The following is a 25,879-nucleotide window of genomic DNA, read 5'->3' on the forward strand; positions in this document are numbered from 1 at the left end:
CATTCAAGAGATTGCTTGGTGGTGAACTCCATCCACGAGTATTCAGATCATCTGTGGTGAGATTAATATTGCAATCTCCTGCTTCATTGAGCTTGTTATATGAGTCATCATTTTTGTACTCTGGAAACCATACTTATTTTTTTTCACTTTGCAAAGAGGCATGAAGGTGCATTAAGTAATAACATCGAGATAACAAAAATCAAATCCTTATTTTTCAGGTAACATAGATGAGGAAAATCAAATTTTACTTGCAAAATCAGGGAATCGATCCTAAGTCATGAAAGTGCTTTTAAAAATTGTGCTGTTAGGCTTTTCAGTGTAATTATTTGTTATTCTTCCAGTGAAATGCCATTTCTTTCCTCTGCTGTGCCCATAAGGAGGGTTCTGTCACCAACTCGTTGGATAATGTTTAGTCCTTCAGTTCATTATTGCAGCTTTCTTTTGCTTATTCAAAATGCATAACTGATGGAACACATTTGGTCTGTTTATTGAGAACATAGTTGTCAATCAAGTTTGCAACACAAGAATTGTTGCAAGTGCAAATTTCCCTTTTCTTGTGCATCCTGCAGTGTTTCTGTTTTTCACCCCCTTAAATTTTCCTGCCAGTAAAATATTGTGAAGAAACTGGAAGGCACTATATTCATTGTCAGCTGAAAGAGTCCACTGCAGCCCTGTGAGAGTGATTTCTTTTTTCTTCTTAATGCTGGCTTGTGACTGCAGTGAAAGGGCAGCTGTAAACATGAGGACTTTGTTCTGCCTGCTGCTCTTCAGCTACAAAGGACTTGATTTCTTGATGAAAAGGGAAGTGAAGAGTAGCACTGGCTAGATAACAAGTGTTGAAAGAGAAGCTGTGCTGTTCATCTTAATAGCACAATCTGCGTATCTCAGTTGGGCAGAAAAATGATATATTTTTCCACTCATCCTCTCATTTGAAGTTGAACAAGCTTTCTCAGAGCAGACTTTTCAAGTTGAGGGCAGATGTCAAAGTAGCTGATGCTAGTGCTGCTTTGCTTTGTGACAGGACAGTCCTCCATCAGCATGGATGCCCCCACCCCGCTGGAGCTGGTGGCCGTGGTGTGTCTCAGCCAGCACTGACCTGCCCAGGGATGTGGCTGCGATGGCTTAACGTTGGCAGTTAATAGAGGTAATGTGATGCTATCAACATTTCACCATGGCCCCGTGCTTCTGTTCTCAATGAAGGTCCATGCTTTAGCTTCAACACATACATGTCTTCTTAGCGTGCTAATTGCAACTTTTCCTCCTTTGCCAGAAGTTCAGAATGCCAAGAATGTTGCTTAGAAAGAAGCATGTGATCCAGATTTTCTGGTTTGCCCAAGCTGTGTTTGAACCAAGACCAGGCAAGGGAAAACAAGTGTGACTTGGAGCTATTTTTGCTGACTTGATCCTGGGACTAGTCCAGCTTCTGCAGCAAGTTAGAATTGCTCTAGTTTCGTGCAAGCCCTGTTGAATTGATGGCATCATGGTATGTGAATCTGTCCCCCTTTTGATAGGAGCCCATCTCCCCGTGCTGTGGGCTTGCAGAGCTGGTGTATTCCCAGCGTGGCAGAGTACAGCCTGACTGCATTATGTCTGTAGAGAATGCTGCATGGGCCACACCATCCTTGGGCAAATAACCAATGGAGAATGTGTATAGCATCCCCACTAAGTCATAGCTGAGGTGATCCAAACAGCATGTATGTGGGGCTGACCATGGTCAGTGCCATGAACATGAGAGGAGTTGCAGCAAAGGATACCTCCTGAAGTAACTTCTGAGGAAAAGTGCTTGATATCCCTTTGCTCTTCAAGGAGCTGCAGGCTGTGCTTGTGGAGGCTGTCAGACGTGATCCTGTCACCTTGGTGCGGTTTTGGCCCTAGAGGAGGCTGCTGCTGTGGGGAATGCCTGCAGGGAACAGAGGTGTGGTCTTCCCTTGTGCCCCTATGCTCTGTTCTGTGCACACAGCTGCTTTCGTTTGCTGGCAGTCTGAGATGAGCAGCTCTACTGCTCCTGGAGCCAAATGGCTATCTAGCTTAGTTCTTGTATTCTGCGTGGCTTTCTAGTGAAATAAAACAACAGAACACAGCCATGCCTACTCTGCTGTTGCATGAACTGTGTTGTTAGAGGATCTCAGCCTGACATTTAAAGTGTGGTTTCCCCTCACCCATCCTCCCCCCATTTCTTTTTTTCTCCTCTGGACCCAGAAGGCTAAAATGTGTATTTATAGTATGCTGCAATGACTGGCAAAATTGAGCTTATTTAGATAGTGGGAATGGTTTTTCTGTGATAACAGAGGTGAAAAGCCTCAGATAAAGCTGAAAGCTTTGTTGGTAATTGGGCTGGAATTGCTCTAATTTGTTAGCCTGTTTTAAAAGTTTTAAATGGAAATGCAATGAATAGCTGAGTGAAAATGAGATTAAACCCTACATTCACTCTGTAATAACAAATACTATGGAGAATTTTTCTGAACTTGAAGCTTAAGCACTATGATTACATTTAAACTATCTGATTTTTTTATCTGTGCAATGAAGTGCTCAAGCACATCCATCAGCTCTAAATGGACATGTCATCCCGTGACTGTTGCCTGTTCAGCAAAGTTCTTCAGCATGTACTTCAGTCACAGAAAAATCTGGGTCTGAAGTACACATTGAGAGTTCAAGGTGTGTTGAAGTGCTTGTTTAATTCCTGTCCCATGCATCTGTAACAGTGTGCTTAACCTTTCAGCTTTGTTTTCGAAGCTTGACAATGAGAAGAAATGTATGCAAGTGCTTTGTGTAATGTTCTGTCTCTAGCTATTGAGAGGTAGGTACGAGTAACCCCTGGAACAAGTGCTTCTCTCATGCTTTTGCTGCTTCAGTAGTTCATCACTTTGCATCCTTCGGTATTATCAGGGAGTTTGCTTCAGCAGAAAGGAAGACACGAGACAGCAGTTGGGGTCGGTTTGGAAATATGTGAACTCTTTCTGGGTCTCAACAGATTTTCTAGATCTGAAAAATTTGGTCAAGGAATTTGAAGAACTTCTGCAGTACCGGTCGGTAACAGCGGCAGTTATTCTTTAACAGGCTGTTGTATGCTACTGGAGGCAGTGAGGAAGCACATACCTGGATTGTTTGTTAGTGAAAAGAGTTCCTTTATTCCAGCACTCCGAGTAAGTATGAGAATGTAATGCAGATTGCCAGCATCAGTGAATAGCAGATGGTAATTTCCCATGGTTGTACAAATGAAAACATGCAAAAAAGGGATAAAGTCAGTGCATTAGTGCTCCAGTGTTTTTGTTGGAGAACTTCTGCTTATTGGTGTTCCTGGGTGAGAAATATTTTAATCAATATTCTCAAAAAAGCCATCAAACAACCCCCAAACACTGTAGCGTGCACTGACTAAAGTGAGCAGAGAAATATATTGGGATTTCTTAATGGAGTGTTCCTCAATGAATCGTTCTCTACTTGTGTGTTACAACATGAGCAGCACAGATTTCCATAATCTCAGGTAGGAAACCCTGAAATTGTCCTTGCCATGCCCTTCTGTCGTCCCTTCTGGGCGAGCTATAGGTGCTGCTGTTGATATTTGTGTGTGTGCTGCACTGATTTTGCTTCCATAGGAATTGGGGATTTCAGGCTCTTTATTCATGTCAGTAATTATTCAAAGTATCTGAGCTTAGTCTGTACGCCTGCAGTGGGGTCACTGGGGGAGAATATAGGTTACAGTGTGACCATGTAATTACTCTGAGGTAAACAAAATGATGAAAAGTACACAATTTACATTAGGCATTGTTACTAATGCCTTAACAGCTCTAGCAATGCCATGAGACCAACAGCACCAGCCCCTGTGCTCAGCTGCTGCCCAGCAGTGGGTCATCTTGTTCTGCTTGTAGGATCAGCACTGTCTGAGGCGTTTGATGCTGCAACTGAAACTTGGCTATCTAGATCTGGTCCCTGGATCAAGAAGTGCACGCTCATTAAAGCGAATTCAGTCCCATCAGAGATTTGTTAATGACTGCATTAAATTGGGGGTAAGCACTGTTGAGCTCCATGTTATTTATTTCTGCAGTACATGTTGTCTGTATCTTGAGCATTATAGAGGGACTTTCAACTAATGGAAGAATTGAGAGAAAAACAAAGCCCTTCAGAGTTGAAAACCAACCCCAGCTGTGCTGTTTGTAGAGGAACTCGGAGACCCTGATGATGGGAACATTAAAAATGCATATCCATGTGACACAGCTCTATGGTTTGCTGGTTAAAGAGCAGTTTGCTGCCAGAGAGGTAGCTTGCTGCTCCCACAGCAACCAAGCCTTGCAGCCAGCATGCACAGCAAGGAGCTCCAGGCTGCCATGCCACCAGGCTGTGCTTCTTAGTCTGTCTTTTCCGCATGCTTCGGCACACCCTAGCTTGAGGTGGGACTGGAAGTGAAAGTTCTGGAATACTCAAGGAAGACCATTCTTGTGGTATTTCCATCCCAGCCAAAAACAGGAAGCACTGGAAAACCAGCCAAAAAGAAAAAAAAAAAAAAAAAATCAGACTGCTGGGGAGCTTGCCAGCCTGGTTTCCAAGCCAAAGGGATTTGGAAAAGCATCCGAATGTTTCAGAGGTTATCCAGACCAGAATAGAAGACTTTCCCTCGCTGCTTGGTGTATGGGTGAATTGCAGCCTCCTGAGCTGTGCTGTCACTGGGTAGGTTCCTGTTCTTGGTTCTGCCCTCCCAACCCCAAGAACATATTTCCCCATAGCTGAAGGTGCCTGCTGCCCAGGCAGCCTCAAAATGCAAGCACGAGTCTTATTCCTGAAAAGAGTGAATGGAGGAGAAAGCAAAGCCAGTCATGAGGCTGTTCTAGAAGTGTCTTTATCTGCCGTCCACTCCAAGTGTCACTTAAAGGCAAGCAGCCTTTTCCATTGTCCATCAGCCTTAGCCTATCCTAAACTCTTTCACCACTGCTTCCATAAAGGTGAGACAGGTATGAACGGGGTTTTCCCTCTTCACTTTGCTCCTCAGCGGTGCTTTCCCTAATTTGCCAAATCCCATCACTCTGTTGTTGCATCCAAAGAGGACACGTATTGCTATAAACCATCAATATTAATGATGTATTGTTGAGAAAAAAGGCCTTGAAAGCCATGCTGAAGTGTAGTTTGTGGAGTAGTTTGAGTTTTGGCTCACGTATTCTTTTGAGCGAGTTTTAGCCAAACTGCTTGTGTCAGTTTTACAGACTCAGGGTGGTCTTAAAGACAAGAATGTTAATGGCTTCTTCCTGTCAAATTAGTTTATGACCAAAAGTGTTTCTTTCTTTCTTTCTTTCTTTCTTTCTTTTTTTTAACTACCAGCAATGATAGCATTAATCTAAACAAACCTGTCCCCCTGTGCTGCTCCTGGCAAGTGAGTCATAGCTGGTGTGGGCAGAGATCTGCGGGTTATCTTCAGGACAGACCCCGTGGCCCTGGGATGGAGAGGAGGTGTGCTGTTAAATCACCGGGCTGCGGTGCTCCTGTGCCTTCTCACACCTTGCAGAGATAGAAGTTGAGTAACTCAAGACATATGGCTGGACTGAGGAATAAAAAAGGCTGTAAAACCAGAGCATCAAATAAGGACTGTGAGCATACGTCCCCTGATGATTCCATAGGAAAAAAAAAACAAAAGCCCAGCAACTGAGCAACCTGGTTGCTGTGGTGGACACAGAGCTTTTCTTTGTTTCACTTTTCTTTTTTTTTTTTGCTTATAACCCTAGCATCTGCTTGTCAGTCACAGCACGTGGGCTGTGGTGTTTCGAGAGTTTCAGTGCTTGAGGTACGTTAAGAAAAGCAGTAAAAAAATTGTTTTATCTGTGGTTTATGCCATCATGTCTTTTGTGAGTTGAGTGAACAAAGCAGTATTCGGGCAGTGAAAAATTAATATAGTACAGATAGCATGTTCTAGTTGCTTTGTAAAGGGTATAATATAACAAAACAACAGAATTTTGTGTTATGAAATGTGACAAGAAAACATCTATCAGGATAGCTTGTCCCTTCAAGTGTACATGGTAGAGAATCCCTCCTTGCATAGAGGAGCTATTTTCAGGGTAAAATGAACTTGCTAAGTTGAATCAGCAAATGTTCTGGTTGTGTAGCCAAGCAGCTATGATGGACCTGGAATTATCCCTGCTTTTCTTCTCTCTAGGCAGCCGTGCCCTCTGCTGAGAACTCTGCATTTTCTAGCTGTGAGTATTTTCCTAGTAAGGAGCTTTATCACCTTTTCTCCATTTTAATAGTGATTCTACCAGGAATAATAAAATCTTTCAGCTCTTGTGCTGAAAGCATTTTCATTGCCTCTAGGAGTGATCGATTAGGAAGCATTTTACACCCTTTGCTAGGCCCTCTGAAGGATTAAAAACAACCAACCAAACAATAAACACAAAGCATACTGCAAGAAGTCTGCTTGCAAAAAGGCCATTCTCACTTTTGGTATTATTACTGTTTTTGACTTGAAAGAGAAGCATCTCTTTGCAATAGCATTATAGAAGAATGAGCTGCACGTGTGAAACTTCCCCCAAAGGAATGAATTATTTCATTATTCTTCTGTTATTATCCTCTGCTTTGATACCTTTTGTTCATCTGGAATAAAATAAATGAATACCTGTAGAAAGCCACAGAGGCTTTCTGGGGCTGGAAACTAAGAATAAGCTGTAATTGAGTATAAAAATCAAATTGTGCCTTCAATGTGTTTACTTCAGAGTAGTAACAGCTTAATAAGAGTTCTTCTTAGGAAGATTGGTGCCTCAGTCACTTAGTGTGTTTGCTACACGTGTATTTACATCTCAGAGGTCCGTGCCACAGAAATGCTGAAGCAGAGCTGTCTGTTGCTGGCATACTTACAAAAAGCAGGGGCAGAGCGGTTGCTTGCTGTGCCCTGATGACCCTCAGAAATCCATGTTATTAATAGGTGTAGTCAGAGCTCCATGTTAATTATGAGGTGCTGTCACTGCGGTCGTTAATAACTAGTGGGCTTTCCTGTACAGAAAAAAAGGTACCGTTTGTTTAGACCTTAGTGGGAACTAAATTATCTTTCAGCGTATGTGGAGATATGGCAGCAGCAGATGTGACCTTAGTCTGTTACAAGGCTCTGTGAAAGGCCGTAAGGTCCTGAATCCAGGTGGAATTGTGAACATCTCTTGAACTTTAGAGCAGAGGGAATATACCTGCTTGTTCTGCCTCTGACTCTGTGTGCTGGGTTATTCTTTGGTATCCTCACTGCAAGCTGGCCGGTTGGTTATCCAGGATGCAGGTTTTGGGGCGCACTGCCAGTCATTGTAAAGAGACACCATGAAGTTGCTTGGTGTGATGTCCTGCTGCACAGCTGAGAAAAACAGCTGTGATGCTGTCAGGTGGAGTTATTTAAAACCTATTGCAATTTAATAGGATTATCAAATAATCTGCTTTTATCCATGTTTACTAATACATAGTCAGATTTTTTTTCCTCCTACCATGAGGGGAGCTGTGCTGTTCTTGGGAAGAAGATACTCTCTATGTGGCTGCAGACACAGCTCTCCCTGATGGGCTGTGCTGGCACTGAGGGACATTGGGAAACAGCAAGCAAACAGTGTCTATAATGCTCGTAGTTCAGGATCCTATCATAATAAAACTAAAATATGGGAAAATGCATGCGTCTTTGGGATAGAGTTTGATTCTCATTGCCATCCTGATTTTATTTGTGTGATGATCAACCACGTGCCCTGGTGGTGACTGCAGTCAGCAGGGCATGGGAGCGCCGAGTTCATCTGAAGCCTTTGTCTGTCAGTAGTGCAGCAGATGTGAAAGCTTAGCTAGAAGGTTCCCAGAAATACTTAAATTTGCTCTACTGGAAGGGTGGTGCCATCAGGACCTACAACACTATTAATAATTCTTAAGGGCCGTGTCTTCTGAAGCACATACTGTTTCCTCTTTATTAATAGAAACTGCATTTTGGGACCAGAAGGCCACTGAGATCTTATTTGTTTTTAGGGGAATTTGGACCTTCCTGCTGAGTTCCAAGCAGCTGGGTAGGTACTTGGTTGATTTGAGTTGAAGTTCTGTCTGTCTGCAATGGAAAGATGGACAAAAAGCATTATGGCTTGATTTCCATCTCATGTTGAGTTATGGTTCATGCATGCTCCATGGCCTTGGGATTGGAAAAGAGCATGCGTAGATTTTCAGATGAAGCCTCTGTTAACCAGATAAAAATGTGCATTTCAGAAGCAAAATACATCTGCGTTGCAGCACGGCAAGTTCAAAGCCACTCAGAGAAGTTTATGGGAAGCAGCTGTGGGTTGTCTTTGTTAATTAGGAACAGAGCACGCTGAGGACTTGACACAACAGGTTTACACAGTGCGATTAGGTAAAGAAAGTTAATGTCTGCTTTTAATAACAAGAGCAAGTAGCAGAGGTGGCAAAGTATTTTTAATGACATCATTTGCCCAGCTGTTTTACACATCTGTAACCCGGGACGTCGTTCCAATTCTGTAACACTTCATCCTTGCTCTTCCACACCTTTGGGATAAGGATAAAGTTACCTGTCTGGGAGAGAGCAGCCTGGGCAACGTTTGCATTTGTGGCCAGTTATCAGCATTGGCCGTGTCCAAGCACTGGCTAAATCCTAAGCATACCACATTAGGTCTATATATTTTTAAAGTACTAATTACTTCACTGTGAATTTGGCACTTATGCAGATCCCTGTGCTCTCGGCCAGGCTTACATCTAGGAATGAAACATTTGCAGCAGCTGCAAAAATGTTTTTACTTATTTAGAGCATTCTAATATTTTATAGCCATGAATAATGACAAGCCCATGAATCAGGCATCAGTTTGCAGTGCTAGATGCTTCCCCCTGTGATGTCTTAGACAGTGATGGCACGAGGGCCGTGCCATGGGGCCCTGCTGCATGGCCGTGTGGATGTGTGTTGCTCATGTAGGGGCAGGTTCAGCTGATTGGATCCAGTGGGATTTCCACTGAGAGGGCTTTGATGCAGATGCCTTTTTCCTCCTTTTGTAATCTCCATGCAGCTGTGTAGAACTACCTCTGGGGCTCTAGCTGGGCTTCTGTTTCTGAACCTAAGCAGCTTATTCTGCCAAGGTGTTGTGGCCCACTAAAGATGGGCTCACACCTGCACCCAAAGTGTTACTAAGAGTCAACTTGAGGGACTTGATTACCTACGTGCTAACGAAGAGGAGTTCTCTTTCAGGTGGGGAACAAGACGGATGCTGTGCAAAATGTTTGAGGGGTTTGCTGTCACTTTGGAGTGACTCAGAAGGGCCCCATCCAGCTGCTTTGCTTGGTTTGCCATTTGGGTTCGCTCTCAAATAATGTAATGGTTTTGAAAGTCTTGTTTTTTGTATTCAATGCTCTCTGTGATTTATGGACGTAGAGTGTAAGATATCAGTACATTTACATGTGGTGTATGGCATGCTTTGGGAATATACTTGAGCTGTAGGACTTCATTACGCTGTGAATTAACCTCTAATCTGGAAGAGAAAAATACAACAGTAAAGTGTGGTACAAATATATCTGGAGAGAAATATCTGATTGTCTGGAGAGAAATGCAGCATTGACTAAAGCGAAATAAAGCAGGTTCATGGGAGATAGAGCGTGGGTCTGAGAAAGGGGCTCTCTTCATTCTGATGTAATAATACAAATCTTGCTGTTATTCTGTATCACTGGGGCAGGGTTGACCTCAAGATTGGGGGCCAAAACTCATGGCAACAGTGCCTCGTTTCTCTCTGGATGATACCAAACTTCGGCAATTAATTGCTGAATTAATTGCAGCTATAGCTGGGCACCATTCAGCCTGCAGCCCCATTTCATCACAACTTGATTTATTTTCCTGTGTTACAGTGGTTTTGTAGGTGTAATTTTATTCATGGATACAGTAAGGGTTGAGCATCATTCTGCTTCATTGCAGGAACGTAAGTATTTGTCAAAATGAGAGGGTTTTCCAAACTGTTAAAGTAAACTATAAAACTCCCAAAGAGGTGGAAAGTCTGAAAGCTGCATTTGATCTTAAAAATAAATTAATAAATGCTTTATGATGTGGAGAGGAAAAAAAAAAAAGAGTCCAGGTGGATAGCACAAGTGTTAGGAAAATAAGTGAAGACAAATATAGTTTCAGAGCAGGTGTATGGGCTCAGAGAACAACAGAACATGTTTCTTTGCAGTGACACAGGAACTTGGACCTTCTGAATTCTCCATGAAACAGGTGAACATGTTTTTCCTTTCAGGCTTCTTCAGGAGATATGTGAGTGATATAAAAATGAAAAGTAAGAGAAGTGATGATTTGCATCTGTGGGTACTACCAGGCAAAACCAGTGGGATATTTCACGTGCTCTACATATTTTAGAAGTGGAAAAGCCTGTCCTGGTGATAACAGCAGAGTCATTGTTGCATAATTTGAGTTCTGAATGCTCTTGAACTGTAGTAAGAGCCTGAGATCAAGATGGGCCAGGAGCCAGGTATGTGAGGAACGTTTCAGGGATGCACTCGGTGCTGATGTTCTCAGTGTTGTACAGCATCCCTGCCAGCCCCTTGCCCACCTCGATGCATGCAGAAGGCTCTGGGCATCAGCTTTCAATCTTCTCTCCTTTTCTGAACAAAATCAGTCCCCTGATGTTGACACTATCCCCTGTTCTTGGAAGAAAAGTTTGCTGAAAAGTTGCTAAGTCTTTCAACGCTAACTTGGATTGCTTCATGTCAAGACCAAACCTTTCCCGTAACTGTATCTTACCTGAACAGAAAAGATTTGTCCTGACACAGGAATCATATGTGATGCTTTGTGTGCTTTGTCATGCAGGAGGTTACCTGGGTGATCATCGTTTTTCCTTGGTGTCTTGAAGGTCTCTTAATGCTTCCTGTTACTTGAAAGTGTATCAAAGCTGCATGATCCCCAGGGAGCACAGCCAGAGGAGGAGGCAGCTCGGTGAGTGGCAGCACGGCAGGGCTGTCCGGGGCCCAGCTCAGGGCTGCCCAGAGGGAGCACGGCCAGCTGCCAAGCCGTGCAGCGGGCGGCTGTTTTCATTGAGAATGCAGCCCGAGAAGTTAAAACCTTCTGAGTTTTTAAAGTCAGCTGGAGAACATTATAGTCACGCAGAACTGAAGGCAGACAACTCGTTAAAATTAGCGTTGGCCGTAATTAAAAACATGCCGGGGGAAAAAGTCTATGAGAAGAAACAGACTCTTGGAAAGCTCCTGACATAGCTACATGTCTAAATGGAAACGTTGCTTGCTAATTGATTTAAATGATTGCCCGGCTCCTCCCTGCTCGCTCCCTGCAGCAGGTACCGAAGCTGCCCTCTGCGGGCAGCCAGGCTGGGCACAGCTCCTTTCCCTCCTTGCCTTTAGCAGCCCGGCTCCTGAGGCAGCAGGGACAGGAGCTGCCATGCAGCTGGAACCCCTGGGGCTGCGTGCTGCCCACGGCTGTGTCCTGCTCTCACTGAGAACGTGAGGGTGCACATAGGAAGGAGGATTTTCAACTCTGAGTTAAACCTTTGTGGTGGGAGCCAATGCTGACCATTGGTAGCAAATAGCAGTGACTTGGCTGTGCTTGTTGTATCATCAGGTCAATTTGGAGTGTCATTGCTAAAATAGTGCCACCACCAGCTGCGCCAGGAATGAGCACAGTTTCTCTGCTGGTTATTGTAGTGTTTTGTTTCCTTTTGTTCTGGGCAAAAGGCTCAGTCCTTACACAGGTATCTTACATGCTTCTCTGGTCACCTTCCTGAAAATGAAACAACAATGGGGCTTCAGCTGCATCGTGCTGTGCTGTATGCTGGCAGCACATGGCCAAGCAGCCTGCGTGATTCCTGTTCCTTGTTGTCCTACCAGGTCTGATTTTGTGGTGCTGCTAATCTTACATCCATCCTGTCCCATTTAGCTGAAATTTTTATTTCCTTGCTATTGCCTATGGTTAGGAAGTGTACCCTTCCACACGTCATCATTCATTTTTCCATTGGCTTCCATTGTATAATGCAGAATGAGTGTGAAAAGCTCTTCTTGTGTCAGTCTGGAGAAGCCCCATTTCGTGTTGTCATGCGCAGTCTTGGGGTTTGTGTGTTTCTATGAAGATAACAAACCCTGCTTCACAGCCTTACATAAGGCCTACTGGCTTCAATTATGTGTTGTAACTCAATGACTACTCTATTAAAATCATAATGCAATTTATATTGGCTTTTATTGCACGTTGTAACATGATGATAGGCCCTTTTCATGTGATGCCTTTTGGCTTTTTTAACAAATCAAAATGTAACAGCCCACCTTTTTATATTCTAATGTAATGAACTCTTTCCACAGCTCCGTCTGATGCTTATTGGCTTCTATGAGAGATCCTATTCCTAATTTAATGAGTCCCTCTTCACATCATAATGTAATTCATACTGGCTTTTACAGCATATCCTCGCATGCCGGTGCCAAATCATATTGTGTCATAAAGCTAAGTGGCTTCTAATGGACATCACACCTCAGTAACCCTGTCACACGTTGTAACATTTTTGTCTGCTTCTCTAACACATTGCAAAAGTCCAGTGGTTCCCCAGAAAGCCTGCTGCAGGCGTGAGCCATGGGCTTTAGGCAGCAGGCGGCTGCGGCCCTTGCTGAGCGGCTGCAGGCTGTCGTGCTCTGGCTGTGTGTCACAGGGATATTTGAAGGGATGTTTTAAAGAAACACTACCTGCCTGACTTTAACGACTCCCTTGCTCATGTTACGGGTTATTGCACAACGAATGCCTTCAGATCTATTTCTCAGTGCAAGCATTTTTAAGCTCGTGTAGGGTTTACCTTATTTAAATTCTTAATGAGGCATACGTTTGCTTCTTTAACCAAATTATGCTAAGATTATTTTTTTGCATTCCAGAGTCCATTCTGGACTTTGATATTTTCTGAGGAAAGGCTTTCTGTAGTGAGAAAATTAAATTCCTTTCTTGGTGTGTATTACTGGCAGAGCACTGTTTTCTGAAGGCAGCAGAGGTGGTGGCACACCATCCCTGAGCAGCAGCAGGACCTGCTATCCCAGAGTTCATGGGTAAGTTCACTGCTTCGCTGACATCTGATGGAGCCTTCGAGTGTTCTTCAGAAGAAAAAGATACAAAAATATTTACTGTTTTAGGAAGGAACGTCACATAACGTCTCTTTCAGAGCAAGCACCTAAATCTGCTATTTATCAATATAATATTTGCTCCCTTTAGAAGTGCATGGTCCCAGTGTCTCAAGTAGCTCTCAAATCTCTTCAATAGCATCATGCTATGAAGAATGCACTACAGGTGGGCTTTATTTTCCCAAACTTCAAATGTCTGTGTCTTATTTAGTCCCCTTAGCCGTCATTTGTAGGTGCTAGAAAAGACAATGTCAATAGATAATCACCTATTTAATTATAGATTTACTTTTAGATGAGTTGAATTGCTTTCCGAAGAAGATTTCTATCCACTGTTTGCAATGAGACTTGATGAGTATTCAGATGGAGAATCCCACTCTTGGAAGATGAATATTCATGAGAGTATTGCAGCCAGGTACTGGCAATTCCTATTTCAATTCTTTTTAAACTCTCCATTGTATCTTCTATGCTTTTGTAGTTTCCAGCAGCGCGTAACAGCTTATTTTTTTTCCTCCTTTTCTTACCTGTTCTTTGTAGGCTGTTCCCACGCACCACCTGACGTGTCCTATGTGGTTCTGGGTGCTGCTGGTGGCTTTCCAAAGGCTCTCCCTTCTCTGGGTCCCTGACTAAATGGTGAAGTGCAGTTCAGTGACACAAACACCTGAGCACATGCAGTGCTGAGAAAGCAGGTGCACTGGGAGGCACTAAAGGATTGGGGATTTGGATGCACTCCTGGTCATTTCTGAGGCCTCTTAGTGAGCTGTGCATTCTCTTTCCAATTCTCCCTGGTGCTGTAAAAGAGTAATCCTTGGCCAGGGTTTCAGACTGACAAAGGACATGTTCCTTCTGAGTTATTATGATAAGTCTTTATAAATCATTCATTTCATTTATTGCACTACAGTTTATAGATCTGATAGGAGTTATTTGATAATTGAGCTTCTTTTAACACCGTGATAGGATTTAATTCCCTATGAAAAGGCAAGTCATTAACTTCTGCTTTGTATGGGGCAACCTATTCTAACCAGAGAAATATAGATTTTCAATAGTATTGCCTCTGCCCTCATTCAGATCTGAAGATGGAATAGCTCAAGTCTCTTCTGTGGGCTGGGTTTGTCAGCTGTGTTGCCATTGACTCATGGTGACCTGATCTTTCCAGGAGGTGTATTTTGTTATAGTGGGAGGGAAGATCATGGTGCACAGTACAGTATATGGGTTCAGAAATGAGTTTCATGGTGTGTAGCAGGGGCAGGGAAAGTAAGCTCCCCTAAAGCCAAGTTTGTTTTCGTCCACTCATGGACTCCTCTGGAGATCTCCTTGTCCAGTCCCTGCTGCATGCTGGGTCCTCTGGAGCGCAGTGCTCACCAGCAGGTCCAGTCAGGTCTTGAGTTATCCCTGAGGATGGAGATGCACTGCTTCCCTGGGCAGCCTTCCTAATGCTTGGCCATATTTGCTAGCAAAACCAGGTTTTTCTCATCTTCAAACAACTTTCCTTGTTTCAGTTTGTGATCACTGCCTCCCATACTGTCACTAGGCACCCCTGAGAGGAGCCTTTTTTTTAATCCTCCTCTGCCCCATCAAGTATTTATACACATGGAGAAGGTCCCTTACGTGTCTCCATGGCCCTGTACTGGACAGCTGACAGCTCTTAACGTTGCATAAACCTTTGTGTGCCCTTGTACTTAGCTTTGGGTGAAAGCAGCCATCAGCAGAATTCATTTTTCAGCAGCTTATATTCAATGTGATAGCTTGTATGGCTGGGGTCGGTGCAGTATTGCTATGCAAACATGCTGGCAGTATTGATACAAAAAAGAAAACCTATGTGCTATACAAAGACAGAGACGACTTGAATAGACAAATGTAAAATCTGAAATCATAATTATGTTGACTTGGTATTGGAGCTAAAATTGTAAGAACAGAAAATGATAGGAAAAGTTTCACGGTGTCTTGTCTTTCCAGGGAAGGAACATTTCCTTGTTTGCCCTGGTAAATGGTTCTGCAACCCCACGTCATGTGTCCTGTGCTCCAGCCAAGGAGGGCTGGCTGTGACAGCTTCATGGCTCATCAGCACCGCTGCTCAGAATGGTAGGTGCTACTGAGAAGTGCAGGAGATTCTTCCGTATCTCTTCTGGTTTTATAGACCATTGGTACTGAGTCTGCAGCAGTCCTGGCTAGCTTGCCTGAGGCAATTAAGAATAACACATTGTTGAAGTGATTTTTATGGGCCCAGCACAAGTGTAGGGGATGATTTTATGGGCTAGCACATCCTGAGGGGATGAAAAGACATGTGTTTCCCTGAAGTGTTGTGCTTGCTGCTCATAGAGCTTCTGTGGGCAAATGAAATTAGGTTGTGGGACAGAAAGCACGCAGCGGCCTCAAGCCAGAAACGTTGCTCTCTCTGTACTGGAGACAGTGTCTCACAACATCCTTCCTCCAAGGCAGGCTGAGGATCTCTTTTCTCCTGTTAACTGAGCCCAGAGGGAAAAAAAAAATAGCTAACAAATGTGTCATTTGAGGAAAGGACCCATCCTCCTGCAAGGGCTCTGCTGGGCACCTTCACCCACCCATGTCAGTGTGCAGTGCAGTACTGAGGCACATAGGGTTCTGGGATGCTGATACAGCATGTGGCACCTCTTCAGATTGAGATAGGAATTATGCTTTAATAGCTGTTACTGCCTTTGTGATGATGCACATCTTCATGGGCGCAGTGTGGGGAGAATGATGGGAAATAGCTGAGAGGAAAGCAAACAGTGTGTGATTAATTAATCAAAAGGATGTAATTCAGTGAGTAGAATTGTACTAGCAACAAATTACTTATAGACTAAATAATACCCTGAGGATGGAGGATTTGATAACGCAGACACAGGGAAATACATTTTATCTGCAAGTTAAAAGTTTGAGCCTCATCTTGTACACAGGTACTATGTGGTGGAAGCTGATTATATGGTCACTGTGACCTTTGCATGCAAACAAAATAGGGTAAGTCTTTCACTTTTCTGAGTAGTGTGCTTCTGCTGAACTTTTACTAAGCTTTTCTGCTTAATCCTCCTTTGTCTTAACAGTGCTTAATAGCTTCCTGTTGCAGAGTGAATCTGCAGGACTTCTAGGTAAAGTTGGTTGTGCAAAGGATAGTTGGAATATTTAATATTTTTCTTCCCTGTTTCATGACATGGGGTAAAAATTGCATTCCATGAATTGGGGAATAAATCCATGTCTTTAGTGGCAGTTCCTCGGTAATGTTGGGAAAACCTCCTCATGCTCATCCCCAGTGGCAGAGTTGCCTCCTAGTTTCTTTGAAACTTAGTTTGTGTTTGGACATTGTGTTTTGGGTACAGCGTCATACGGAAATTTAGTTAGGCAGCAGTCTTCCTCATTTTTCTGTAAAGTAGCACTATTTAGTATTTTCTAGCTATTTTTGAGTCAAACATTCAATAGATGATCCCCAAGTTTTGGGCAAGTATACAAAAAAAGCATACTTGACTGGTTCAGCCTGCCCAGTCAATCGTTGGTGAGGCTGCAGTACTTCTCCAGAGTTTATGGCCTCATGTCAGGGAACAAGTGATGTGCTCTTGCAGAATACTTCTCCCTCCAGCCCCTGCAGTGCCTCCTCCTCCAGCCATCTTTGCCTTTCAGTCTGACATTATGCATGGCCATGGCAAAGCTGGGGAGAACCATCTACACTGGTGCAGTTCTGGACAGGGTTGCGGGGTCCCACGTCCTCCCACAGGAGCAGAAGCGTACCTTGGATCTTTCTCCTGTACTGTAGATAGACCCAGAACGTACTGGACTTAGAAACAGGTTGTGCAGAATTTGATGGTTTGTTTTTTTTGTTTATCCTAAGCTCCAGTCTTAGGAGTTACTTCATTTTACAAGTTGGAGAACTCTGCATGTCGTTGGTAAGCGTAGATAATTTATTTACTAAACTCTTCTGGCTGCTTGGATACTGAGCTGGTTTGTGTATTCAGTTCAGTTATGAAACTGTTTTGGCTGCAAGCATATCCCTTAGGTACAATAAGAAGAAGGAGTAAATATCAGCCTCTCTGCTTGCATGGCACTGCCTTTTGGGAGCCTTCCCTGGGCCCCTCTGCAGAGCAGATTGGCAGCGGTTCTGCAGAAGGGAGATGGCCTGTTGCTGTGGTGACAGCAGGCAGCAGAGGTCTCAGCCAGCCCCAGTAGGCATGCTGAGTAGTAGAGAAACACAGCATCTCATTCTACAGAATTTCAGTTCAGTTTCAGTGTGCATCAAGGTTTGCTCATGCTGCAGAATCCTGGTGCAGGTAGGTAGTGTGTGCATTGATGCTCCTTATCTGAGGTGTGGAGGGCAGGGGAGTCTCTGTGGGTCCAGCATCCCCGTTGTCTCCACTGCTCTCTCCACCTAGCAGCCTCTCTCCTCTATGGATCATTATACTAAAAAGACAAACAGTGTTTGGCATGATCAGAATGATCTTTCCTGCCATTCTGATGATATGTGAGCTTTTCCACCTAGCCCAAGGGGAGCACAAGAAAATCAGAGTATAGCAAAAGGCACCACTGCTTTCTGTCCATAGCAGAGCTTGCAGAGCCCCATTTGTGCTCCTCACGTTGCAGAGCAGTTTCTATCTCCTGCTGCTGCTGGGTGCAAGCTGAAATGAAAACATCTTTGCAATTCCCTTTGTATTTTTTTCCCAGGATGAGGCCTTTTCCCTGCTGCAGGAGTTGCAGACTTCAGCGCTGACTGCTGGATGTGCCAAAACAAGCCACCTGCTTGTATGCAGCCCAGTAACTCCCTCATGCAAACATCTGCCACTCGGTGCTGAGATGTGCTGCAAGGGCTGTGCTCACAGGGCCGTGGTCCTGACGCCTTCTGCCTGCCCTGCCAGCAGGGCTGCTCTTTCTTCTGGCTCCACGTGTCCCTGTGCAGAGCTGACTGGAGGAGGGAAGGGCAGACTTGGGGCTGTGCCATGGGGCAGACCAATGCTCAGTAAGTTCTGCATGAAGGAGAGTGGTGGGAATCTGCAGTTAGAGCTGACTGATAGCAGACTGTTGGCTTCTGGATGTTTCATTGTTAAAATGAGAGGTTTAAGGGGAATTTAGAGACACATTTGCAGTGGTGATTTTTTTAATGGGACTTAATTTGTCATCTGTCTTGCAACTGATAAATTAAAAGCATACAGAGCAGAGGCATGAAAAGGTTGCCAGCTTCAGACTGCTTGCTGTGCAGCCAAGATTTTCTACAACTGCGATCTTGGAAGAAATAGATATTGATAAGGAAGGTGATGTGTGCATTTGTTACATGGAAAGGGTGCTGTGCAACCTATCCAAGGTAGAGAGAGGCTGCTGTTTGATGTTTGATATAAAGCCAGATAAATTAAACTTAAAAAACTTCCAATTAGATAAAATCAGGAGAGCAGTAAGTGGAGCAGACTGGCACTATTTCTCAGACAGTGGCCTATGAAGGAAAACTGGCTGAGCTTTAAAGAAGTGCTGGAGCTGGTTCAGAGGGTGAATATATCTTTACTTAAAACTATACATAAAACTTTTAAACCAATGTGGATGAGTGATAAGCTGTTAAAGTTAATTGTGAGAGAATACAACTCTAAAATACCGAGAGCAGTGGTTGATGGGCTGCCAGAGGGATTGTGAAGCTGCAATACAAATGGAGGATGTGAAGGGCAGAATGGGGAGCAGGTAATTATGGCCATTAAGCTGCAGAGAATGTTGGTGTTCGAGCACTTTCTGTGCTCAGAGACAAAACCAAGTGCCTGCACCCTGCCCCTCCTGCTGTGTTATTTCCATCAGATGCTATACCAGTAAATGCTGCACTTACCAGGAATAGTAACACACCTGTGTTGGGTTACCTGTTACAGCTGTCGGTACTAATAGTAATTTATATCAATTATTATATCATAATATTTATATAGCTACTATAAGATAATGTGTATAATTATATATTGTGAGTTATAATCATGGAGTAATGTGTATTGAGATGTCAATATGGTACATCTAATACATAGCATTGCATGTACTCACATGTGTTTACTATACAGATATGCTTGTCCGTGATATGTATTCTGTAGGAGGCTCTTACAGGTTCATCCCATGCAGCACTACATGTCACATAATGCACTACTACAGTAGTTACTGTTTATACCCCATATGCCAGTACCAGCTGCAGGCTCCCAGCACCTGCAGGCTGCAGGTAAATATGTATTGGGAAACAGCTTCACTCATTGCATTTTTTCAGCTTTGCTTCGGGTTAAGTTTCGTGCATCCAGTCATGAAGGTGCAGTTCAGCATGAGGGTGGGTTGGGATGCTGGGGTAACCAATTGCGTGAGCATTTCTGTATGAGGAATTGCTGTCAGCTCACTGTGGTAATTAGAACCACCTACTTTGATGTTTTTTTTTTAATTAAAGCTACTCAGAGGACGCCATGCCAGGAAAGGGACATTTGCTGATGGGATTAATGAAAAGCATCTGAAGTTTGGCTTGATTCTTCTGTCTTGCTATTGATGTGCGTATTGCTGATTTGGGCAGTTTGCAGAATGCCTAAATAAAACAAGACTGAAAACCCCAGTACGGCTGGTAAGGAAAAGGCAGTCATCTCCCTCTGGAAGGTGTTTGCTTTGAATGTTGTTTTGTAGCAATTGCCATTGGGGTATTCATCCACTGTGTTACTTCAAGTCATAGAGCTTTGTGCATTTATTTAACAGGGATTTTTCTAATCTCTGAATGCTCTTCCCTCTTATACTAGGAGCAGAGCCCCTGTGATATGATTCCAGTTCCACTCATAACACTTCCATTTAGGACTCAGTTTGCTGTACTGCTGTTCTGCACGTGGAGCAGTATGGTTCTGACATTAGAGTCAATACCAGGACATGCACTGTGCCATGTAGCTCTGCCCTATGCCCACTGATCCAGGCATCAGTGCTGTCCTGAAATTCAAGCAAACTGAGTATCTCACTCTCAGAGTTCTTAGGGAACCATTTCCACCAGTCACCACTTGGGTCTTGGGGGGATCTAACAACACTCTTACCTACTCTAGCACTGGGAGCTGAATATTCAGATGCAGTACTGAGGGATGTGGTTTAATGGGAAAATAATGGTGGTTGGTGGGCAGTTGGACTGGATGATCTCGGAGGTCTTTTCCAACCTTGGTGATTCTGTGATATGTTTCGTGATTGAGTTTCATTGAAGGTCAGGAGGAGATGGATGGTAGGGAACAGTTGTGTGAGATCCATCAGGATAACTCTACTGGAAATACAAAGGTCACAAAGTGAAGACTGTTCCCACCCAAACTCATAGCTTCTTTCTTTAGAGTAATTAAGCTATGGAGTGATTAACTTGGCATGGCAGTTAATAATCTTTGAGCTGTTGCCACGGGCTGCCGTAGCTGGTCTGTGCACTGCCGATGCCCAGATCTGGCTGTGATTGAAATGTGCTTTGGCTCAATGCCTGCTGCACTGCAGCAATGAAAAAATTCAAAACTAAGCAGGTGTCTTAAGTGAGGCTCCAGGAGGAGGAAAAGATGCTAAATCAAGGGGAAGAAAATGCCTTCAGGAACACTTTTTTTTTTTTTTTTTTTTCCAGTAAGTGTAGATATATAATGGCATTTTAGTTCATTTCTTACTTTACACCATTTTTCTTACCACTAAGTAGTACTTAAAGTGATTTTGCTACTTCTGCTACGTATTTTGTAACTGTTTCAGTCATTAAGAAATTTTTTTCTGTCGTGGTTCAGTTACATTAAATAATGTCCCAATAACAGTGAGAAATGGTGAGAATTGCATTGTACAGTGGTAGAGGTTTTGTATTCTAAAAAACATGGGAGTTCTAAAAATGCCATCCTTTCATGAGATTATAGGATAAAACAGAAGCATAAAAAGGAGAAGTGACTTGTCTTCATTACATCCAGAATATAAGTGCACGTTTTGCTTTTTCTTCTTCCTTAGAACTGGAACACAGGTGATGTTGCAAAACAGGGCCAAATTTTATCCTATCCCGAGGCAGAGGAAACCAAACAGAATTCGGGATGCTGGGTGGGTTTGGGTCTAAGTCTTATTGTGCAGGTAATTCTCTGCAGGTTTGCTGGGACTGTTAAGCTACAAAGTTGAGCATCATCACCTTCAACAAATTGCCAAGTGATAGTGGGTATTCTCCTGTGTTGGCAGTAGTTTGGGCTTACTGGAGCAGCACAGTATTTTCTTCTTGCTGAAGGGGAAGATCGTGACAACTTGCTGAAGCATTAAAGCTTTAAAAGAGACAACTTAGATGACGAAGCACATTTCTCTGCTCCCTTTCTATGGTGACTGTGGTAAAGGCTTTGTATTGCTGGACTAATGAAGAACTGAGCATAGTCTAGAATCTGGAGCGGTGACTGCTAATATTCATGGCAGTTTGAACAGCTGCATGTTCTGTAAACGTGCTTCTGGTCAGCAATTTTTTCTTCTGAAGAATTACAGTCACGGTGTTTGCACTTTGAGATCTCATCCAAAGCCAGCCAGAGCTGAGAAAGCATTTGAAAAATGCGTGCAGACATAGGGTTTAATTTTTAGATAGCCATGAGTTGGACTCAATGGGCTCTCTGGATCCCTTCCAACTAGGGATATTTTATGATTCTATGATTTTCTTTAATTGCTTTTTTCCTTGTTGCGTTCCATAGGACGCATGTTGATGTGTACAAATGTGTAAATAAATGGAAGATATTTCTGAGTAAAACCAAATTGATTGCTATATGCATTAATTGAAACTAGTTGAAACTCTGAAATGAATTAGGCTGCTGTTTCAGACTTATGTAACCTCACTGTAACATTTAACAGATGAACTGTTGTGTTCCTAGAGAGTGAGCCATGACGAGCCTGGAGGTCCAGCAGTGTCCAGGTAACTTCTGTACTCACTGGCAGTGAGGAACCAGCACAGCCTCTGCCTGCAGCATTTGAGATGGCTGGAGGAGAAGAAGAAATGCATGGTCCCTGTTGTGTAAAGGTGAGGGTTGTAATGTGTTGGAGGATTTTTCCACATTTCATGCTGTCTTTTCTAGAAAGCAACGAGAAAGAAGATTAACTTAAATCAGTTCTAAGTATTACGATAGTGAGGTCTTTTTTTTCCTTAGTGTTTCTTCTCTTGGACTTTCTGCAGGTTGACCTGTTTCCAGAAGCTCCCCGTACTTCAGGACATACCTTGACGTGCCAGTTTGTACACATCTTTAGCCCCACCAGTGTTGTGCTTCAGCAGGAGCCTTGGCCAAGCTGGTGTTCCCATGGCTGCTGCCAGCTCAGAGGTGTTCCCTGTGGCACTGCACGTGTGCCTGCTCTGTTTGCTCAGGTGGGAAAGATGTTGATCAGGGACAGAGAAAAAACCTTTTAAAACAAGTTGAATGTGGGGACCAGCGGTCATCATTTCTCTGTTTAGAGGCTGAGAGCTCTTGCTGTTTATGGTCACTGTGCTGGTGTTTGGCACTTTGTCCTCTTTCGTCTGACAGTAGCAAGAACTGATGCTCTTTATTTTACTCAGAATCATGTTTTTGGGTTTCCGATTTCTTAAATCCTGTCGTGGCTTTTAGTCTAGAAGGGAGCAGAAGTATGTTTTTGAGAACTCAAAGCTGCTTTAAATCATAGCAATAATAATGCCCAGGCAAAGAATCATTACGGTTAGCTAACTGTAGTAACAGCAGGTCTTGGCTTTTTGTTTTTTAGCACTTTTAAAAGTAGCAGTCAATCCAGAATAAAGTCACCGTTGATTACTCTGATTTACATCCATTTAGCAGAGCAGAATCTGACCCTTGTAATACATTCCTGGGTTTTAAGAGCAGGAGAACTCTCAGCAACGAACCCAGTTCTACGGAAACAAAGCCACGATCTTCTAGATGTTAATGCAGCAGTCCTCAAGAGATGTTTACAGTGAGATGTGTTGCAAGGTCACTTTGCATTTTACCATGCAGTGATATTGTGAGTTCTGACAATTCCCTGTAAAGAAACTCCAGAGCACGTGGTATCTAAAAGCAGCCTCTGGCGTAGCCACTACTACCAGTTCTCCTGAAAAAATGGGAGCTGGACTTTGCACAAGTGTTTATTGTAAAGTTAGCTGGGCAGAAAGCTTGTGACTCAGGCTATGGCTGGTGGGAGGTATTACTCAGCTCCGTGTGAACCCTCAATAAAGTTCAGTACAGTTCTTAAGCTGTGGTTTTGGCCAGGTTTTGCTTTTTCTGCGTCAGTCGGTTCCTTCTTTGTTTGGACCACGGTTGATTTAAACATTATTTTTATGAGTGGATCCATTGACTGTTTTGACTGTGTTTGGGTTTTTTTTCTTTTCTTTTTTTTGATCCTTTGGTTAGGAATAATTTGGGGGAGGATGATTTAAATAAGGACTGATGTGTCTTGGCTGGGCTTCCAGTGGCTGAGGAACGCATTCTTCACCACTGTCTGCTCCTCCTTTGTGGCTGGCCAGGATGTTGAGCATCTTGAGATCCAGAAGGCACTTGTTTTTCTCCACATGGACACCTGGTGTATTTTATGACAAAGGCTTTATACCAGCTTTCACTGTCTGAACCTACACTGCTTCTTCCAAGAATTTCAGGAATTTGGGATAAAAAGGGGAATTCCAGTGTCTCCTTAAAACGTAAGCAAATGAATGGATTTAAGCTTTTCTGTATGCAAGCTTATTTATTTCAATTCTCATGCACTTTTTTTTTGCTGTAGTTACTCTGGTAGTTTTAGGAAAGATGGAGAAGATCACATGTCTGGAAAAAGAATATGAATTTTTGTTAAGCAAAATGCAACACCTTGTATGAAGAGAAAACAGCCAGTGTGGTTGGGGATGTGGCCTTAGGGTGAGGATCCCAGACTTGCATCGTTCTTTCTGTCACTGCTCTCACGTGCTTCTTTGGGAGAGCCTTCTGACCTTGTTGAATGTGAGGCTCTTCCTGTCCACTGATTCACTCCATAAACAACCTGTGTTGTGATTCACTCATTGAGGGATATGGATGTAGCAAAGCCTTAGTAATGCTTCCAGAGTTTTAACTGTGTTTCAGATACTGTGAGGGCTTCAGTAGTATTGGAAAGCTTTTGAAATCTTCAGTGCTTGCATTTCAAGACTTCAAAATGTAGAAACCCCTGTGGGGTCAGCTGTTTAGGATACTGGAGCAGAGTGGAGAGCTGATGACATCATCTAGATAAAGAAAAACACCCAACCTGCAATGTCCATAACGGTACAAGAGCCTGCTTGGCTGACTCCCCTTGAAAAGCTTGCAGCTATTTCCATACTGAGCCCACCCACCCAACCATGGAGTCTGGGTGCTGAATCTTCTGGCTGAGGTTCGATTCACAATGGAAGTGAAAAATGAGCCCCTTTATTTTAACAACCCTTCTAACCTCTAAAAAGAATAAAATGGAAACGGCAGTTATTTTTCTGTCTCTAAAGAGAGAAACTTTTTTTTTCCAAATCTTTTGGTTTGATGACTAAGGAGCCAATGTTCCCTCCACAGATACAGCTCTGTGTTGGGACCACTGCTGGCTGGTCTGGTGCTTGAAGGGTTGGGATATGCCCGATAGGGAGCAAAGCTACTGGAAAGGAGTAGGCTATTTGTTAAAAACTAGCTGGTGGTGAACAAATGTAATAGCTGTCTTCAGTGTAATTAATGACTCAGTTAGCACATAAGGGGAATTCGATAGATATTATATTCTTGGCTTTTAGCAAACAGTTGATTTCCTGCCATAAGAAAATCTATTAAAAAGCTGGATATATAGCAAGCAGATACAAATTCCATGGCATCAATTCTGTATTGGCTGACATGCGGGGAGGAGAGTAATAATGATGCAGAGACCTCCGAGTGTGAAATCCTATAAAGCATTTTTTTTGCAGACATCAGTGCTGTGGTCCAATTTGTTGTGTCTTTTATATAAAGCATTTCTGCAGTTCCATTTTTTTTAACCCTAAACCAGGCTTTGTAAAATCAGACTTGCAGAATATGTGATGGAAGTTTCCATTTTGAAAACCCCAATGGAAGACACTGATTAACCACAATGCGAATGTTTTTGCAAAGCAAACACTTCAGTACCAAGCCTGCTCACAAAGCTGCTTAAGTGATGTTCAAATGGAAACAATAATGAATATGCTGGTAGTGTCATTGCCATGGAGAAGCACAAAGTGGTGGCCAAGCGATAGGAGAAATAAGGAAGGATGTTCTTTGTTTCTTCCCTCTAGGATCTTCAAGAACTGTTGATAAACACCAAGATAATGTACACATCAATAAAGATAGTAGCTTCAACAGTTGGAAAAAATAATGTGAGGCACCCAAGTTTTTCCCCAAGTCAAAAAGCTTTGAAACGTTCCCGATGTGGAGAAAGGTTTCTCTGATTTTCATTTTGCTGAGCAGTTTAGGGCATCAGCGATGGCTTGTTGGTGTCTGGACAGAGGGAGGGTGCTGAGAGGAGAGGGAAACCAAGTTGTTAAGATCTGCGAATAAAGAAGGAATTAATTACTGTTTGCATTGGTTGGTTGTCATCTCACTGCCCTTCTCGTCTCCCTAGAGCCCGGCTGACCTTCTGGGATTGCTGAGTTGCTGCCTTTCGCTGCGTCCTGCCTGTCACATCACAAACAAGTGGTGTAAAAATCAGTACAGATTTGGTGGAATATGTTCCTGTGTGGGTTTTTTGGTTCTTTTTTTTTTTTTTTTTTTAAGCAAAATGCATTGAATGTCTCAGGATGAAAATCCAAATACCTATCTATGAAGTGTGTTACAACTATCATGGAATGTTTATTTCAGAGACTTTTTCAAAGCCATTCCAATGGGAAAGGCAAAAGGAGATGCAACTTTGGGAAAGCAAATGGTGCATAATAAGA

At 43.2% G+C, this 25,879-nt stretch overlaps 1 long non-coding RNA gene across 1 annotated transcript; it reads left to right on the forward strand.

Annotated features, from left to right (window-relative positions):
* Positions 1-12,776: 12,776 nt before the first annotated feature.
* On the forward strand, positions 12,777-23,119 carry LOC122164580. Its single transcript, XR_006170259.1, has 5 exons — positions 12,777-12,996; positions 13,361-13,480; positions 15,022-15,147; positions 21,879-22,024; positions 22,178-23,119. It is a non-coding gene; the product is annotated as an uncharacterized LOC122164580 (long non-coding RNA).
* The last annotated feature ends 2,760 nt before the right edge of the window (positions 23,120-25,879 follow it).

Source organism: Centrocercus urophasianus, unplaced genomic scaffold (assembly GCF_019232065.1).
Source record: "Centrocercus urophasianus isolate 14NV4802_14NV808 unplaced genomic scaffold, USGS_Curo_1.0 seq_26, whole genome shotgun sequence".
In the NCBI taxonomy this organism is placed as follows: domain Eukaryota; kingdom Metazoa; phylum Chordata; class Aves; order Galliformes; family Phasianidae; genus Centrocercus; species Centrocercus urophasianus.